This window comes from Chiloscyllium plagiosum, chromosome 4 (genome assembly GCF_004010195.1).
Source record: "Chiloscyllium plagiosum isolate BGI_BamShark_2017 chromosome 4, ASM401019v2, whole genome shotgun sequence".
Lineage (NCBI taxonomy): Eukaryota > Metazoa > Chordata > Chondrichthyes > Orectolobiformes > Hemiscylliidae > Chiloscyllium > Chiloscyllium plagiosum.
The window spans coordinates 19,303,121-19,310,896 of record NC_057713.1 but is presented as its reverse complement, the minus strand read 5'-3'; the positions used below and the strand labels follow the sequence as shown (position 1 = coordinate 19,310,896).

The following is a 7,776-nucleotide window of genomic DNA, read 5'->3' as shown; positions in this document are numbered from 1 at the left end:
TACCCTGGCAGTATTAAACTAAATACAATTGTTAAAACTTTGCAAGGTAAATAGTGGATTGCATCCATTTGTATAACTATTATGCTAAGCAACATAATTCACATATAAACAGTGTTTTCCAACAGTTGAACCTCTGACCCACAACAAAGCCTAGCTACTACACGACTTACAGTTTGTTCATTTGCACTCAAAGCAGTTTAGCTGTCTAATATTCACTGTGCAGTTCAGCTTGTTTCCTTTGTTAGTAAAGTTCTCTGGCAACAAAGACAGTGAAGAATAAACTGAAAGATTACGGCTCAGTTCCAGCAACAATCTATGGCAGTTGAAAAGGAGGACAAATTGCATTTCAACATACATCGAATGAGCTGACACAATGAGCTTGTCTCCTAGACAAGGAAATTGTGAATAAGTCTGACAAAAAATGCACACTCGTGGGCAATAAAAAGCAAACTACTCTAATGGTGGAGTAGGCCATATTTAATTGTTATGATTATCTTACTTGGTTTTGCTGCCTTATTAGGAGAAAGTGAGGACTGCAGATGCTGGCGATCAGAGTCGAGAGTACGGTGCTAGAAAAGCAGAGCAGGTCAGGCAGCATCCGAGGAGCAAAAGAATCAATGTTTCGGGCATAAGGCCTTCCTGATGAAGGGCTTATGCCTGAAACGTCAATTCCTCTGCTCCTCGGATGCTGCCTGACCTGCTGTGCTTTTCCAGCACCACTCTCTTGACTTTGCTGACTTATACGTATCACTCCCTTCCTTAAAAGCACCAAGTGTTCACTCAGTCTGTAGAATGGATTCAGTCAATCACAATGTAGCAGTTTACAGTGTCTGAATCTGAATTTAGTAATATCAAAGGTAGCGTTCAGAAATCAATCCATTTTAAACCAATGTACATGTCAATGCTCTACTCTGTTTCTTTCCAACTAAACCCTATGAATTGCACAAGGGACATTAACCTTTCTAATTAATTGGGTAGTTCACTCATACAAAACCAAGCAATAAATAATTAATATTCCTTCAGCAGGGTGCAGTTTGGACATCAGAGACTTCAAGTGTACAAGAAACTGAATTCAGAAACTGACTCCTTTGGGCGTCATACCTCTAATGCTCTGTTATTAGGGAATATGAATGATGCCTAACCCATACTGCATCCCTGTATAGATGATACATAGTTAAAGTGAGATTGTGGATAACTGCACATAGCTGTCCATATAGAGTTGTACAGCTTAGAAACAGACCCTGTGCCGAATCTGTCTATATTCCCCATGTCTTTGGCATCAAATTGAAAAAGGAAACCGCTAGGTTAAATGTCACAGGAACATGTAAACTAACATATATCATAAAATAAAGATGTCTCTGTTGCTCTCTAGCTACTCTGTCATGGCAGCCACATTGTTCCAGAATGAATCCAGACTAATGACATCAATTGAGCAAGTCATTACTGTAAATATAGGTGAGTCAAGCAGCTTATTCGCAATTTCCAATTCATCCCACTAGCCTTCCTAAAATATTTATTAAACCATCAAGTTTCTGAGAGAAATATATGTCTTTTGCCCTTTTGGCCATTTATGGAAACTTTTTTGGGTAAATAACAAAAAAAAACTATTTATGGAAAATGTGTTTTATTTTTTCAACTGTGATCATGAAACCAGATAGAAGCAATTGTTTTTCATAGGCAAGTTCTGAAAACCATGTCTTCCTTTGTAGATCTGTCGTGTTTTCACACAGACAGATGCCTAGAAAACTGCAGAAACAGAATACACAAAGAGATGAATACGATCCTTGTGTCTAATTTCCATTGAGGTAGCTGTAAGTATTATGACCTGGTGTTACTACTCTCTTAGATTCTCCTCTATCAGTTCTGCTATGTCATGAAGATTTTATCTGCTATGTCAAGAAGATTTTATCAGTTATGTCCCTGACTGATTTACATCGTGGTGAATTTCTGCCAATGATTTGAAACTGGAAATCAGTGCCATTGACTTCATTATTGTGTGTCCAAAACTCAATCAGAGGTTGAAACTGAACATGGAAGTAGTGTGCCCATTATTGGTGCCTATGTATGACCACAACTCACTGCTACTTTGCCTCCTTTGATAGTGATTGGTGGGGTTGGGGAAGATACCTGCTCAGACAGTCAGCCCCAGTTGACTTATTCTAATTTCTGAGTCTCTTGTCCCACAACCATTCCCCCCTACACTTCCACTGGCATCCTGCCTCTTGCAGTTCTTCCCACAGCACAGACTCATTGCCTCATCCATTGCCACTCCTGGAAAAGAGGGCCTCAGGCTGAGAGAACCCGCTCACATTGGCATAGTTCTTTGCTCTTCCAAACGGAGGCTGGTTCGCTCCTGCATTTGCTGCCAATATGTGTATGCAGCTGCCATGTTAAGATACCTGGTCAGGTGACCTGGAGGGGCGGAGCTTGGGGACAGTCAAGAACCAGCTGTGGAGGTGGGAGCATCGTCAATAAAGTGTTCCTGTTCTGATTTACCATTTGTCTACCTGCTATATAATTCCTGGTCCTGATAACAATAGGTTCATTAGAGAGCCTAACAGTAGCAAATGCAGGATGGAACCAACCTCTGGAGAAGCATCACCTTGCAGAATCTTATACTCTTACCTCTCGGAATTGGTACCGCAGTGACAGGGCCCCTTGAAAGGTCACATTATTCTGGGCAGACCAGGGCAGCAGATGTTTGAGAACACCACTAACTGCAAGTTGTCCTCCAAACCATGCAGCACTTTTATCAGAAATATATTGTAGTTCCTTCAGTGTCAGTGAGCTATCATCCTAGGTCTCCCTCCCTAACACCACTGTGTGCTGTCTCTACACCCAATGGACCACAATTGTTTAAAAAGGCAGCTCACCACCAATTTTCAAAGACAATTAGGGATAGGTAATCCACACTGTTGTAGCCAGTGATTCCATATCCCATGAGTGAATAAAAATCATGTGTTCACAGGACTGTGAAATGCAACATTATTTGCAGAACTTGTGCAGATCAATTAATATTAATGAAAACTGTATTTTTTGCTATGTAAGGATGATATATGATCTAGAATAGAAAATAAATACAACTCTCTCACTGTCCACAGAATTCAGAATAATGTCTTTCGGACAATTTATGAGCTTCTAATTTCAAAAATAGTTGAAGCATTAATAGAAGTCCTGATCCTAAATATATCTCTGACTAAACATTTAAAGAAAAGAATCCATTTTAAAGTGTTTAAGTTGTAAAACCAACATCTAACAGAATCCTATCGACTTCCCTACAAACTGGTGAGGTCAAAATGTCCACTTAGCTTTGAGTTTTAAAAGCCAATGGATTATATAAAGAAAGAAAGACTCAGAGAGGCAAAGCATTTCAAGCGTGATAAGGTCCTGGGAAAGGATGAGTTAGGTAGGAGACTTGGATGACGTAGCATCAACAGTTATGTAGGCAGCTAAATGTGGAACACTTAGTTGAAAATTTGCATTGTGCTGCAGATTGTAGCAGATGTTGTAAATCTGGAATTAGCTCTTATTAACTTCTAAAATAAAATGCAACAATTTTAACTGTGGACATTTTGTTGGCACATATTTATTCTGATTTTTTACATTATTCACTTCTCTACACAAGCTTGGCAAAATCTCATCCAGACCAGTTAAGCTTGACAACGGTGTTACTTTAAGAATTATGTATTATTTTTGTTTAAGTTTCATATTCTATTTCTGTGGAGTTCCTTACCATTGAAGAAGTGTTTGTAGCTTATTGTGGTTTTTAAACAAAGCTCCAATCTGTATTTTAATTATTAAATGATAATTTTCTTCCTTATTTCACTAGAGTCACTTTTAATTTTTTTGTATTAGAATCCTCATACTTTTTCTTTGCAGTTCAAATTTCATTTTCTGTAGTTCTATTGTTCTTGGGTGTCTGCAGTTCATTACTTTTTACCAAAGTCATGCAGACTTTAAGTGAAAGGAAAGATCTGACGTCAACTGCCTCTAAATCATGTCTTGAGTTCCTCTGAGCCAGCCAAAGGCAAGTCCAAGACGATGCACTGTGTGTCACATCACTGAAGCATCTGAAATACAGAAGGAACCAGCTGCATTCACTGTGCTCGACTGTAAGTTCTGCTAATGTTCACTTCGTAAGAAAGTTTTATAAAGATAATCAAGGAATGTGATTTTGCACTTCTCCAGAACTGAAATTATTGAACCATTCTGAGTTTTTATGCTTTAGTGATTTAAATTAAGCGTTATCTCAGATAAACAAAGTAGTATTTTACTGTCTGTTTCAAGATATATTTAGTTATTCCAGGGCACAGCACCAGAATTTCAATGTTAATTATGTTGCTAGTGATCTGTTGTTTTCCCATTTCTTTGACTGTTAAACTGTAGCATTTTAGTAAAATGAATATATTAATATAATGGATTCACAGTTGGGTTTACTATATCATGTCCATTTGCAGTATTACATTGTCTGTGTAATCCCTCACCCTGGGTAACTTTACCAACCTGCCTTTCCTATAAAGATGTTAATAATACTGTCCATTAATTCTGTAGCTGTTCGTTTTTACTACAAATACATATTTTAAGAGCTACATCTAAGAGTAGTACTTGAGTTGAAGGTTTTTTTTCAAATTAATGACGGTAGTGAGATAAGTAATCTTCCAAGCATTTTTTGAATCATTTGCACTGACTTGCAGAAAATGCAATGTGGTATTGAGCGTCTGTCGTAAAACCTTTGAGGTAGATGGTATGGAATAATGTAAATTGTCAGCTATAACCATAACAATGTATATTTTTCTAGCACCCTTATGGAAAAGAAATTTCCTAGTGTTTTTCAAGAGGAAAGGGAAGCCAAACCCAGCATAGGAAGGATAAGTCAAAAACCAAAACCACTATCCAAGTTTTAATACACTAATAAACGAAGGAGAAGAATAATGTGGCAAAGTGGTTTCAGGCGGTAAACTGCAGAGTGCAGTTATCGGTAGTAAGGATGAGCGCACAATTATTCAAGGTGCTATGCGCAGTGATAGCACATACGATGATAGACGTTAAAATGGGATAAACTCGTGAAAGAAAATGAAAACAAAGATGAGGATCTTGACACTGGTGGACTGGGTGGGCAGAGTTTGGAGAATGCAGGAGTTATCACTGTTACAGAGTGTGAACCTGAGAACTGATGTCTGAATAAAGCAGAACTTGCAGAAGATAAGTTGGTGTAAGCAACATCTAGGAAGCCCTGAAGATTCCATATCTGAATTAGAATTTTAGTAGTGGAGAGGAAGAAACAGGGTCAAAAACAAATGCATCACAGAAGTTGAAAAATAGAGCCTCAATGACAGACAAAAGTCAACTCAAAATCAGTAAAGGTACAGTACACTTGGTTGAGAGCTGAGAAAGATGGCATTAGTTTTGCTGGGATTGCGTTGGAGGAAACTTTGGCTGTCCATGACTTACCGATTGGAAGACAGTTTCAAAAGTACAACAAGAGATTTTAGTGACAATATTTGAAGAGGTAGAAGTTATGCTGCTGGTACATAGAGAGACAGAGAGTCATAGAATTATACAGCAGGGAAATAGATTGTTCAGACTTGTCCATGCTGACCAAATATCCTAAATTAATCTAGTCCCATTTGCCAGCACTTGGCCCATATCCCTCTAAACTCTTCCTAATCATACATTCATCTTAAGTGTTGTACCAGCCTCCACCACCTCATCTGGCAGCTCATTCCATACACACACCATCCTCTGCATGAAAACATTGCCCCTCAGGTCCCTTTTAAATCTTTCCCCACTCACCTTAAGCCCCACTCACCAAATGCCTTCTAGCTTTGGACTCACCTATCCTGGGGAAAAGACCTTGACTATTCACCCTATCCATGTTCCTCATGATTTTATAAACTTCTATAAGGTCACCCCCTCAGCCTCCAATGCTTCGGGGAAAATAACCCCAACCTATGGCTCAAACCCTCCAACCCTGAAAATATCCTTGTAAATCTTTTCTGAACCCTTTCAAGTTTCACAACATCTTTCCCGTAGCAGAGAGACTAAAACTGAACTCAGTATTCCAAAAGTGGCCTAACCAATGTCTGCAACACGACCTCCCAATTCCTATAGTCAATGCACTGACTAATAAAGGCAAGGGTGTCAAACACATTCTTCACTATCCTATCTATCTGCAACTCCGCTTTCAAGGAACTATGAACCTGCACCCCCAAGCTCTCTTTGTTCGGCAACACTCCCCAAGGCCTTAACATTAAGTGTGTAGATTCGGCCCTGATTTGTGCTACCAAACTGCAGCACCTCACATTTATCGAAATTAAATTTCATCTGCCAGAAATTAGGTTTTGATAAGAGTAAATGGAGGAGACAAGAGTCAGCGAGTGGAGGCTGAGGTTCGAGTAGAGTACAGAACTAGAGAGGAGACCAGTCAATGTTTTAAGTTTAGAAGTGAAGGAGCACATGAGTTCCTTAGCATCAGTTGTCAAAACAGCAGAGAAGACAAATAATGCTATGGAAGAGGTAGTTGAGAATGTTCTTATCCTTTATGATGATTCTAGAGGAGTGGAAGGTCCGAGGACAGGAGTCAGCAACCATCTGTAACTGAAGAACATTTCTTTAAACTATCTCAAAAAAAAACTATCAGAAGCTGCAAGACAAAATGCAGCCTTTATAAACATTGTAAATTGACAAGATCTACTGATAGAAAGCACAATTTGCATGTTTAATCAATAAAATACATGGAATGAATTTAAGTAGCATTTGAAGATAAATTGTAATTGAGGTAAACCCATCTCTTAAGTATCATTCATCAACTTATTATTTTTTCTTCATATCCCCAGTATACGCAAGAGCAAGTGGTAAGATTAGTCTCTTATCCTTATGATAAAGATACAGACTTTTCTTATAATAAAGCAATCCAAGTGAACAGTTTTGAAAACTGCAGATGAGAACCACAATTTGCTGACTCCTGTATTGAATAACATTCATAGAGAAGAAGTAGAAGCAATGATTGTAACAAACAGAAAAAAAAACTTTAATGTTGACCATTGGGAACAATAGAAACTTTAAATTTAAAGGAAGATAATCAGGATTTCCTCCTTCAGAATGTCACACATACTTGGATACATAAGACTCTAAAACAGATGTTTCATTGCAATATGTTATTTACTTTGAGTTCCCATTATGGCTAATGTACTTGTCTCTCATCCTAAAAGTGCTTGTGTTTGTTTTACAATGCCTCTTAAATCACACAAGGTAGTTGATATGAGAAACATTTCTTCAGTATATTTGTCTTTTTAAAATGCAATTGTTAGAATAATATGGATATTGCAAAATCAAGCCAGAGAGTCTGCATCATACACTCAGAAGTCCTTATTAAGAAAAATTGTTTATCATTTTGCTTGGCTATTTACACACACACACAGCCCCACACACACAGAGCCACACATACACACAGCCACACACACACAGCCACACACACACACACACACACACACAGAGCCCCACACACACAGAGCCACACACACACACACACACACACACACACACACACACAGAGCCACACACATACACACACAGCCACACACACACACGAGGCATGGTCTCACTATCTTTCTCACACAGAGACATTTCTGTGACGATACTTGAGCTCAGACCCTCACTGACTATCCCCACCCCCCAGACTAAATCTGTGCACAGTGCCCATGTCCTGTGTTGGGGTGTGTCTGTGTGTCGGTGCCTGTATGTATGTGTGTATGTCGGTCTGTCTCTGTATGTGTG

At 38.7% G+C, this 7,776-nt stretch overlaps 1 protein-coding gene across 1 annotated transcript in view; it reads left to right on the top strand.

Annotated features, from left to right (window-relative positions):
- Window positions 1-4,033: 4,033 nt before the first annotated feature.
- Window positions 4,034-7,776, top strand: part of gpr20 (G protein-coupled receptor 20) — a 40,239-nt gene continuing 36,496 nt past the window's right edge. The window contains exon 1 of the mRNA XM_043687823.1: window positions 4,034-4,112. The gene's annotated coding sequence lies outside the window, so the exon portion shown is untranslated. The remainder of the gene's footprint in view (window positions 4,113-7,776) is intronic.